Source organism: Ovis aries, chromosome 2, assembly GCF_016772045.2.
Source record: "Ovis aries strain OAR_USU_Benz2616 breed Rambouillet chromosome 2, ARS-UI_Ramb_v3.0, whole genome shotgun sequence".
Taxonomy (NCBI): Eukaryota; Metazoa; Chordata; class Mammalia; order Artiodactyla; family Bovidae; genus Ovis; species Ovis aries.
The window spans coordinates 223,492,060-223,504,397 of NC_056055.1; the positions used below are offsets into that span (position 1 = coordinate 223,492,060).

The following is a 12,338-nucleotide window of genomic DNA, read 5'->3' on the forward strand; positions in this document are numbered from 1 at the left end:
ATCTCAGTTTCCTGACCAGGGATTGAACCCATGGTTGAACCCAGGTCAGTGGCAGTGAAAGCCCTGACTTCTACCACTAGACCACCAGGGAACTACTCAATCTGCTACTCAAACTAATCACTTCTGCTGCTGCTGCTGCTAAGTCACTTCAGTCGTGTCTGACTCTGTGCCACCCCATAGATGGCAGCCCACCAGGCCTCCCCGTCCCTGGGATTCTCCAGGCAAGAACACTGGAGTGGGTTGCCATTTCCTTCTCCAATGCATGAAAGTGAAAAGTGAAAGTGAAGTCGCTCAGTCGTGTCGGACTCTTCGCAACCCCATGGACTACAGCCTACCAGGCTCCTCCATCCATGGAATTTTCCAGGCAAGAGTACTGGAGTGGGGTGCCATTGCCTTCTCCGATACTATCACTATGCACTGGCAATTTCAACAGTGCTAAACTACTGCTTCCTGAAAAGCATCTTCAGTTGAGCTAAGTTCTGCACAACTGCTGCAGTTATTGTAGAGCTTTAACAATAATAATAAAACAATAACATTAGCAATAATAATAATATAAGCTCCAAACTAGCAAGTTCTGTTACTTATCCTTTAATAAACATGGTAGCTACACAAAAGTTAATCCAGAGAACTCCTAGTTTTACAGTCAATCTCCAAACACACAGATTCAATGTGTAATTTCATTTGAAGAGTTTGGAAGTGTTTGGAATAGGTCCAGCTCACTAAGACTGTAGCTTGTGTCTTCAATTCCCTACATATTCCTGCATTAAATGATAGGTTCAAAATAATAACAACAAGATGATTGAACAGACAGAATTTTAATTACTTCAATTTTATCATTATAGATGACCACTGGAACTTTTTGTGTTTGAAATTTAAAAATAGGATAAAGCACAAATTGTGGATTTTGCCTGGTAGATGCAAATTTTAGTTTATGTACCAAAATCTTTCTGAATTTTAATTTTAGTAATATCATTACATTGAATATTTTAACTGTTTTTCTAATGAATGAAGGCAGATCAAGAATGATTATGGTATGAAATTCTAAATTAAAATCTGAAAGTCATAAATTATTACTGAAAACAATTTTATTGAGTTAGGAAGTATCAGTGATCTACTACAGGTGTCATATATATTAGGAACGCTGTGAAAAGTAGTATTCCCTGGACCCTGATATCTTACAAAGAATGATCTTTCAGATATTACTGAAAACCAGAAATCTATATTATAGACTATACATACAGAAATCGTGTTATTGGCTATATGTATATTGCTGAAGTATGTTGTACAAAATATATGACGTTACTAAAATCCAGACCAGAAGTAACAAAGTCTAAGCTGGAGACAGAGATCAAACCCTTATTTCCTGGTCAAGCGTGTCCTGCTCCTCACCCTCTCCATTCCTGTTCCCAGGGTTTCTGGGCTTTGGTGCAAAAATTCCTGAGGAGCCTGCCTCACCGGTTCTCCCACAAGCCACTCACACAGCTTCAGTTCATTCTGGGACCCCTCTGCCTTTGTAACCATTTCAAGCGTAGAGCCCAACAGCGAGTAATACAGCCCGTGTTAAATGGGTAAATGAAAGAAAAAGATACGTGAAATTAAACCACTCCAACATGATTGTATGTAATCATTTCTATTTTCCTCTAGGGTGGACAGTGAGGAAATTGATGTGAGTGGAAAACAAATAAATTACTTCTGGTCACAGGTGCAAATAAAGTCTTGATGAGTGGGTACCAAGTGGTAGCTCAAAGACTCAATATCCTTCCTTCTGATGGGTTTAGCATCTTCAGTATATGGATTCCACAACTGGCATTTGTGTCTGCATCAAACCCTGAAAAGGAAAAGAGGGTGGAGAATCAGAATGAGAGTTTTTTTATGGGTCGGTGTTAGGAGTGACATATTATCGTTTCTGTTCACATTCCATTGGCTAGAACTCAGCCGTGCGTGCTGTGTCCGACTCATTGTGTCCCTAGGGACTGTAGCCCGCCAGGCTCCTCTATCCATGGGACTCTCCCGGCAATACTGGAGTGGGTTGCCATGCCCTTCTCCAGGGGAATCTTCCCTACCTAGGGGTCAAACAGGCATCTCTTACATATCCTGCACTGGCAAGGTGTTTCTTTACCATAGCGCCATTTGGGAAGCCCAGAACTCGGTCAAATGGCCACAGCTACCCTCAAGGAACTTGTAAAATGTAATATAACTGTATATTCAAGAAGAAGAGGAAATAGGCTTGGTAAGAAATTAGCCATCTGCTGCCCACAACCCCTATGCTCATTCTTGTAGTCACCATGATGTGACAATGTCCATATGTGCATTTTAGCAGGAAAACAATGGCAGACAGGTGAGCAGATAGGACTATGAATAAATAGAAGTTTTTTATCTTTTAAGGTTAAATGGCAAAAACCACGTGGTATACCTTCAAATTGCTTCCTTGTTTTTATTTTTTTAATTGTTTCCTAAAAACACCACTGGACATATCCATTTCATTATCTAAAAACAAGTTGTATACGCCATCCTATACATAAATGTGGTCATGGGCAAAATATGTCCTCTTATCTTCACAATATGGGTGTAAGACTCATTGGGGCTTTATTTTGTAATTATCTAGTAAGTAGAGTGAATCTCCCAATACATTTATGAAACAATGATCTTCAAAGGAAATAAATACAAATTAATCTGTATAGTTCCCCTGCTTGTTCGGAAGTTGAGCCCCATTGAAAGTCGCTCTCCCAGGTATTTCTTAGATTCTCCAGGGGTAGTAGCCTCCGGTGTGAACTCAGCAACAAACACACTCCTTGCTTCACTGCTTCACTGTCTTAGCAAGGCACCTGGCCATTGACTATAGCCAAGAATCCCCTGGAGAAATACTATTCCACCATGTTCATCAATTCTCCACTGGTGGCAGCTCTAAACCCTGGATGCCAAAGCTGCGCAATGGATCATGGCACTGTTTGGATCAACACTCATGACTACTTCATGAACACATATCCTTACTTTCTGGCTTTACCACTTGTGGTACATTATAATATTGTTCAGGAAACATTTATTCACTTACCCCACTCCCTCACGACAGGAGAATATGTCCACATCCATTGACATGGTTTTAAACATGTGGTTTGCTTTGACCTCATGGTGGGTGAATGGACTGTCATACACTTTGCTCTTGAATTCAACCATGTAACTTATTTCTACCATTGAGATATTAGTTTATAAAGCACATATAGAAGTCTGAAATGTGCTTGGCATTTTAAGATAACTTATAAGCAGATTATGAGTTAAGGGCCAGCTTTCATCATCTGCTATGATCTCAAAATCAGTCCTTGAGGCTGAGCCGGAGAGATAGACACCAATCCATCCATTCCATTTTTTCACCTCTTCCTCTGTTTCATTCAGACACCCCAGGACCAAACCAATCAAAATGAAACAAGGACCTGAATCCAGTTTGGGACTTAGCTTTGATCTCTTTGTACATTTAATTAACAGTGACCTGTCCACGTTCTTCACAAGTCAGCTTGTAGAATTTCTTAAAAATGGCATTTTAAAAATAAAACTTTTGAATGAGTTTTCACTATCACCTTAAAAATTCAGGCTTAACATTTCCTTTGAAAGAAACATTTACTGGAGTTTTCTCTGATTAAGCTTTCATGAATCAGGTCTTCCACATAAGCAAACTCTCCCTACAGGGTTAGTTGGGTCTTTGCTGGCAAATATTTTACAAAGCAGGTATTTGTTTCAGAAATAAACATTTAATTTGGATGAATCTTAATAGTCACAGTGCTTGATTCTGATGAAAATGTTTACTAGCAGCATTTCTGCTTTGGAACCATTTGTTTCTATTATTTTGACAGAAATAAAATTTGGTTGGTTGTTGTTTGAGATGTGAAATGGTTTTGTAAGCATTTCAGCCTGATGCCCAGGCAGGCAGTCACAATAATTCTTCTCCAAATAAATGGGAGCCACCATTTCTCTATTCATTATTTCAGTAAGAAAAGTTTAACCAGTGAAAGGATTTGCAAAACATTGCATTGTAAAAACCTTAATGAAAATGGCAACAAAAGTTAGAGCACTGTAAATATTTTTGCAAAGGTCTGGGCAATCTTTTCTTTCGATAAATACTTGTCTGCACAGTAAGAGAAGTTAAAAGCCAAATGAGAAAGATGTGTTGTCTCATGTGTAGTTTTGAACAGCAAATATTGAATTTAGCAGAGGATCTTCCTGTGCCTTATGTGTCACATGTAAGGTGGAAAAGTAGAGTAAATTTCATGCCAACATATTAGCAACATAAAGGTGACTTCTGTAATTAAATCATTTTTTAATCATCAAAATTGAAAATAAGAGAAAACAACTTCTGAAGAAGTCCAGGGTCAATCAGCTAAATAAACTAAAGTCATTCAGTCAACTAGCATTGATTGGATTTTAGCAAGATGAAATTGACTTTGCTCCAACTCCACCCACTTCACAAACTAATTAAAAAAGCACATCAGCAACATCTTCAATCAGCTAAGGAAGATAAGTAGGCTTCAAAGCAATCAACTACAAAACTCTGTCAAGAACAGCAATAGATCCTCAAAGAACTTCGGAGAGCTTTCTGAAAGTTACTCACATCAATCAAAAAAACAAAGCAAAACAAAACAAAACTCAGAGCCATGCACTTGTATTTTGGGGGGACTTTCTTGGACAATGTATTGGCCGACTTATAACTAAAAGAAAACCACACATCAGCAGGGCATATATTAGCATCCAAGATCTCACTCAACTTCAGTCCACCTAAATTCCCATCAAGCAGGAGTAATAACAATGCTTGGATCAGAAGGGCATGAAGGGTCATTGAGCAAATCATTTAAAATGTCTAGAAATGTGCAGCTCCTATAGTCCTTAAATAGAATAGAGGATTATTAGATTACCTTTTGCAAGGAACAGTGACTACAGGTCAGTAAAAGACCTTGCATTGTGAGCGTCTCATTCTTTTTACCATCCAAAACACCACAGACCATTCTGTTCATTTTTTGAATAAAGAAATGAATAAAAAAAAGCACTTGAGGTTATTTAATAGCACAAGAAATGTTTTCATCTATGTGTTTTCAGTCTCAAAGTACTGAAAGTCTAATTTTTTAAATGACAGGTATCTTCCTATTCAAAACTCTGTGCTGTTGACAAGTCTAGCAAAAAGATTCAGAAAAAGTCTGAAAATATTATTTCTTTCACTTTTGGATGATGTAAACGGAAGAAAGAAAAAGGAGTTTGGAAAAAAGGAAAGAAAAGACAAAAGTACACAGAAGACTATGCATGTCTAATATGGTGTTAAGTTTTCAGGTCATTCTTATTGGCGTTTAGTGAGAGCCATTGCTTTTCTCTATCTTAAGTGTCTTTTTTAAATGTATGTCCACGTACTCTATTCAGAGTTACTGTTACTTTATACATGCAAAAGTATTTCTAAACCTTTCAAAAAATAAACTTCCATGAAATACCTTGACTCAGTGATTGTGGGACTGCATAAGGGGATAATATGTACAGCTGGGGTAATGTGAGCCACTCAGGGTGCCTCAGAACAGAAGCCATGTGCCAACTAGCATGAAAAGTACTTAAATATACAACTGCTACAGTAATACCAGTGTGTATCTGCTAAATATCAACGCTGCCTTTCTTTTCTGTCGATGTATAAACATTCTGGAATTCAGAAATGCAAACGTAGGAACCCAGAAAGTTAAATTATACATTGAATTTTAGAGCAGAAAGGGATTCAGAAGCACAAATCCTGGTTTTAGAATAAGGAGTCATGAGTGACATACTTGCACTCATAAAGCTCTTTGTAGCAGAATTGGGGCAAGATCAAGTATCGAAACTGTACAATATTCTTTTTCAACAGCTCAAGGAGAGAGTACCTATTACACTAAGTAGATTTTCTATCACACTGGTCAACAGCTGGTGGAAAATCAATTTCAGGCCATCAACCAGAGAATTAAAAGTCTTCCTGAAGAAGTGAAATATTACTGGTTCTTATAAAAATACAAACTTCCTCTACATCCCACTCCTCCATCAAACATTCATAGATAATAATGAGAGATAATTTATACCAAAAGAATGGCTGAAACAAATGGAAAACAATACTCTCGTGGGTTTGCTTTGTGGAAATGCCACAGGAAATTACCAGTGAATCACATTTCACTTCTATTTCACTCCTTCAAGAGGCATGATGATCTCATAGAGAGAGCATCATTTTCAGTGGCAGATGGATACAGTGAAAATCTCAGTGTGGCCACTTCATAAATAGCTAAAATTTGAATTTAATTATCAGTGTTATAGCTATCTAGCTATAAGATATTGATAGAAATAATAATACTTGTAACCTGATTGTTGTAGAAATTAAATAAAAAATTTATGTATGACTCATAAGACATCAGCCTTACCTGCCTGTGGCTGCAAAATGATGTTGCATTTTCTCTTCATGTCCAGACTGTTAGGATCTGAACTAACTCCTGGCAGATGACCTCCTCAAAGTTTTCTGGGTGTTTCTCAGCATCTTGTCTCCCACGTGCTCCAGAGTAAATCTGTTAGCTTCCTCACCTACATCTGCTCCTGTGCCCTGACAGTCCCCACAATAGCAGTCCTCTTCTGGGCAGCTTTTTTTTTTTTTTTTGTTCACACCACTTGGCATGCTGGATCTTAGTTCTCTGACCAGGATCGAACCCGTGTCCTCTGCAGTGGAAGCGTGGAATCCTAACCACTGGACTTCAAAGGAATTTCCTGGGCAACTATTTTTGACTATAGGTCCCCACTGCCATCCCCTTGGTTTTATCATGAGCTTACTGCTCAACCCAACTTCCCGCATTACAATTGGGAAATGATTAGGGATGATGTGATTTACTCCCAGTTTAATTGAGGTTTAGGTTTATAGGAAATAACACAACTGCTAGCATCTCACATGCCCCAAACCTTCCTTAGCTCTGCTTCTTAGGTCAACACCCATTCTCTCCCTCAACTTGCCTTCTTGTACAAGGGCTCACTAATTCTCCCCACTGGAAATGCTCCAAATATTCCCATGCCTAGAGTCTGGGATCACCTTCACTTTCCCACCTGGGGACCCATAAAAGAAAAATGTCTTCCTCACCAGTCCAAGGCCAGTTCATACCCAGACCTAGAACTTCCTCCTTACAGGATAACTGACAGCAATTAACCCTTTCTTCAGGGCAAAATGACCACCTAAGACATAAGGTCTGGCCTGATGTCTTAGTTGTGACATATTTTGGAGTCAAGGGGATATTTTCCAAAGCCTTGTATATTCATTCTTAAATAACAACACATGTAGGACAACAGTTACTAAGACATGCCTAGCATTTTTAAAAACACTATCAAAGTGTTTTTTCCAAAATGAAATACAAAAACACAACAAAGTATGCCTCACTCATGTCATGGTCTGGACTCACATTCTAATCTCTTGTGAGCGAGGCACAGTGAAATGCAGCCACACACAGGATCTAATGAAAAGAAAAAATAGAAGAAGAAATGGATTTAGAGATAAATCATAGCCTTACCCTAAAATAAGAAACTTCTTGCAAACCTATAAATAATAGACTTTCAGCTTTAAAAGACTCTAGTGCCCCTTGGGATATAGTAATATTTGTGGCTATTGTTATTTATGATTATAATTAGTATTCATAGGAAAAATGGAAACAGTGACAGATTTTATTTTCTTGGGCTCCAAAATTATTGTGGATGGTGACTGCAGCCATGAAATTCAAAGATGTTTGCTCCTTGGAAGGAAAGTAATAACAAACCAAGACCCAGTATATTAAAAAATAGACATTATTTTGCCAACAAAGATCCTTGTAGTCGAAGTTATGGTTTTTCCAGGTCATATATGAATGTGAGAGTTGGACCATAAAGAAGGTTGAATGCTGAAGAATTGATGCTTTCGAAATGTGATGCTGGAGAAGACTCTTGAGAGTCCCTTGTACAGCAATGAGATCAAACCAGTCAAACTTAAAGGAAATCAACCTGGAATATTCATCAAAAGGATTAATGCTGAAGCTCCAATATTTTGACCATCTGATGAGAATAGCCAGCTCATTGGAAAAGACTCTGATGCTGGGAAAGATCAAGGGCAGGAGCAGAAGGTGGCAGCAGAGGATGAGACGGTTAGAGAGCATCACCACTCAAAGGACATGAGTTTGAATAATCTCTTGGGAGACAGCGAAGGACAGGGAATCCTGGTGTGCTGCAGTCCATGTATTGCGAATAGTCAGACACTACTTAGTGAGTGAACATCAAAGAAATAGGACGCAGTAGTTAGTTTGCAATATCCAAACGAAGTAAACAGAGCTCAGACACCAAATCTTAGGTGATAGTCTCGGGGGCAGGGAGGAAATATATGCATTACGTTACTAAAGTCATGGGCAATAAGATAGAGTTGCTATTTCTTAAGTGTCTATTACCATGCATCTGGCCACTTAACAACTATTTACTTTCATATAGGAACCTTAAATGTTGGACATCAGTCCCATTTTACACATGAGGAAAGCATACAAGTTGCCTAGGATGACCCAGGTAGTAAATGATGGGGCTAGAATTGATGCCCAGTCTATTTGATACAAAAGCCAATGATCTTTCTAATCTTCTCAACACATGCTTCTGCCTGCCTAATACCGAGACAGACAATGCCTGATGATGAGACATGGTGATACTGAACATGAGGAAAATGAAAAAGACCAAGAGTTTTGATAGCTTTCTCGTGATTCTCATATTTAGCATAAGAGTATGTATTCAGGGTAATGACAGAAGATTTCTTCTTTCCTTGAATTTCAGTGCAGCAAAACACATGACATGGATTTATTGTTTCATTCCTTCGAGTCACTCAGCCAGCATTAGTTAACCAGGTACCTTGTGAAAGCCATGTAGGCATGAAGATATAGACAGTAAAATGAAAAGATTTCTAAGATTCTGTTCATCTTAGAGTCTAGTAGGGGAACCAAGAGGGAGATCAATTAAGTACTTGACATTGTTAAAAACATTGCCAGCAAGATAGGGTCAAGGTGATGTAGGGTGTCATATAGCTCAGACTAAGAGGATAAAGAAGACCTCTGTGAGGCACTGACTCAGAAACTTGAAGGATGATAGTCATTAACCAGGTGGACATGGTCTATTAAGAGAATAAACAGCATAGGGGAGGCACTAAGGTGTGAAAATGCTTGGTGCATTTGGAAAACTCTAAGTAGGTCTCTTTGAAACTTCGACAAGTGGTGCTTAGAACTTAAGGCTTAGTTTCTTCACATTTGAATCAGAAGTAATAAAAGTACCATTTTATTTTGTAGGAATGGATGTTTAATTTGAGCTAAATTTGGGCTTAGCACACTTCTTGGTCCTTAGCACAGTCTTCATAAATGTTAGCTCTTATGATCATGGAGAACTTTGCAGGTCAGGTGGACATGACTTTGGTGAGCAGTAACCAGAAACCATCTGGGTCAAACTGACTTACCAACAAAGAGAGACTCTAGACTTCTGATCTGAAAAGCACCGAAGTAAGCCAAGCTTTCAGGCATGATTCAGTTGGAGATACAGCCTAAGGAAAGCTAGTAAGTGCTTAACCACTGGATCTGGAAGTGAGGAGGAGGAGGGAGAAGAGGGAAGAGGAGAAAAAAGGGAAGGAGGAAAAGAATCAGTGGCCCTGATTTTTAGTGTTTGCAAAGTTCCATGGTGTGAATACTTCCACTGTGGCCAGTTTATGTTTTAAGCTACAAACATAATGTTAACCAACTCACAAGATCCCTGAAAATTTAGCAGTTGGCTCTCATGAGCTAGCTGGTATGAACCAGCTCCAGGAAAGCTGGACCCAGCTTGGTTTCTTTGAGATTCTTTTCACCTATGTGTGCCACCATACTGAAGATGACTTTTCTCATGATCTCAGAGTGCCAGAGAACATGGTACTTTTTCTTCATGTGGGGGTGGGGGTGGGTAGGGTTCCAGAAAGATGGCTTCTCTTGCTATGGAAAAGGAGTCTCAAGTTTCACTTTGTTTGGACCTCCCCTGAACCAGTACTTGTGTTAAGCGTTTATTCTGATTCAGATCCTCTGGGGATAGGTCATGGGTCCATCCTTAGCTTCTCAGTCATGTCCTACTCTTTGTGGCCACATGGACTGTAGACAGGAAGACTCCTCGGTCAATAGGATTTCCCAGGCAAGAATGCTGGAGTGGGTTGCCATTTCCTCCTTCAGGGGATCTTCCCAATTTAGGGATTGAGCTAGTGTCTCAAAAGTCTCCTGCATTGGCAGGCATGTTCTTTACCATTGAACCACCTGGGAAACCCAAGGAGGAGTCAATCCCACTCAGATGACATAAAGAGAGGTCATAGACCTCGTGTTAGGTGCTATTAGGAAGAGAACCAAGGGAGAATGAATTCTGGTTGAACTACCAGCAAAAGCCCAGGGAACAGCCGAGGGAGTTTACACTGTATAGCAAGGGTGATGCAAAGATCCTGGGAAGACATATCATTGGAAATGTAGTCTTCCAACATCAGATGCCAATCTTTATTTTAAAAACATATCTAAAAACTATTGTTTCTAGCATCATGGCTGATTACACCAGCTGCTAAGTTGCTTCAGTCGTGTCCGACTCTGTGCGACCCCATAGACGGCAGCCCACCGTGCTCCTCCGTCCCTGGGATTCTCCAGGCAAGAACACTGGAGTGGGTTGCCATTTCCTTCTCTAATGATTACACCAGGGAAAGTGTTTATTATGTTAGCTCAGGTTTTAACTTCAGATATTTTATAAATAGCCAAGACCTAAGTTATAAAAGAGGCAATTTACAAGGATCTTCTCATTTTACAAATGAGAATTTGTTTTGATTCTCCAGGTTTCTGGCCATTTTGAGGTGGAGAAAGATGAACTCAATTAAACCTTAACTGAATAGTAAATGAGGGGGTGATTCTATTATGTCATCCACAAGATAATGCATAATCAAGAAGAACCTATAGGGCAATTAGCCTCCTGAGAGACTCTAATATTTCAATAAGTCACAGAAATAAATTCTGGGGAATTTAAAGACAAAGACTCTATTAATTGCAATGTTCTCTTATCCACAGCAAAACATGCGCATGTATGTCTTCTTGCCGTTTTTCTATCCAGTTGTTCTTGAACTTCTTTGCAACTTTCCAGCCCCTCACATTTGCCTCTGGCTGATTTTAAATTATGCTAATTGGAAGAGGGAAAAATGCTAGTAATGGAATAAAATAGAATGCTATTTCTTATAGCATCTGGTGCAATCTGAGCCATTTAAAAGTGCATCTTATGGAATAGAGATCTGAATAAGCAATGCCAGCCTGATTACAAACAACATGGGTCTCATTAGAATATGTCAATCTGATTGCTAGGTAGTGATACACTGCAGATTACTAAGCCATAATTGCCTCTTACACATTATGGGTATAATATATAGTTTCTCTGGGTGCATGTTAAAGTTGCTTTCTCTCATGGCTATCTTTTCCAGCTCTACACAAAGCAATGTCTATGTTTTACTAAGTTAATTTTAACTGGGTCCTTAAGTCCTAATTCTATTTTCTTCTAAGCATTCATGAAGTTTTCTACAGCAGCATTGTAAACAAAGAATTATATCCAAGGAGTTTGCCAGAAACAAGATATGTCAGGGGTCTATTACCCATTCAACTGGGAGCAGTCAATGGCTCAAGGCACTTCCTCCAAAGGGAAAGGGTAAAATCACTGAGGCTAACGCCCACAACATAGCTACGAGTCTTAATTAGGTTGTTGATTCAAGTGTGTGGGGTATTTTTTCATTGTTAAAATTCATTTGATTCTTTATTATGACTAGAAGAATTCAGAGATTTAGCCCAGATCATGACTGGCTCACAATGGTCATTTCATGACTTAAAACCTCCTACACAGGTTCCCAAATCAAGGCTCAACTTTCACACTTTCCAATAACACAATCTCTCCAACTTATGCTTCCACCTCACACAAGAACTGGCTCTACCCCAGCCAGAACTATAGCCCCTAGACCACCAATGAGCAAAAGGCAAATCTCTGTGCAGCTGAAAATCCAGGTAAGTCCCTGGACTCTGTGTTAGGGGGTATGGAGGTAGATGCACCATGAGCTGGGAGTCAAGCTACAAGAATTCAAAGTCATGCAATGTGGGATGCATCTGTGGTCCTCTCCTTCAGTTTTCTCATCTGAATCCACAGTGAATAGATGTCTAAATTGTGTTTCCAATAATTTTCATTCTATGGAGATACTGTTGTTGTTGTTTAACTGCTAAGTCATGTCAGACTCCTTGGAACCCCACGGACTACAGCACGCCAGCCCTCCCTGTCCCTCACCATCTCCCAGAGTTCAT

At 39.3% G+C, this 12,338-nt stretch overlaps 1 protein-coding gene across 1 annotated transcript in view; it reads right to left on the reverse strand.

Annotated features, from left to right (window-relative positions):
• Positions 1-1,070: 1,070 nt before the first annotated feature.
• The window catches only part of EPHA4 (EPH receptor A4), a 177,115-nt gene continuing 165,847 nt past the window's right edge, over positions 1,071-12,338 (reverse strand). The window contains exons 18-19 of the transcript XR_009599651.1: positions 6,405-7,472; positions 1,071-1,828 (exon numbers count right to left, since the gene is read on the reverse strand). The gene's annotated coding sequence lies outside the window, so the exon portion shown is untranslated. The remainder of the gene's footprint in view (positions 1,829-6,404; positions 7,473-12,338) is intronic.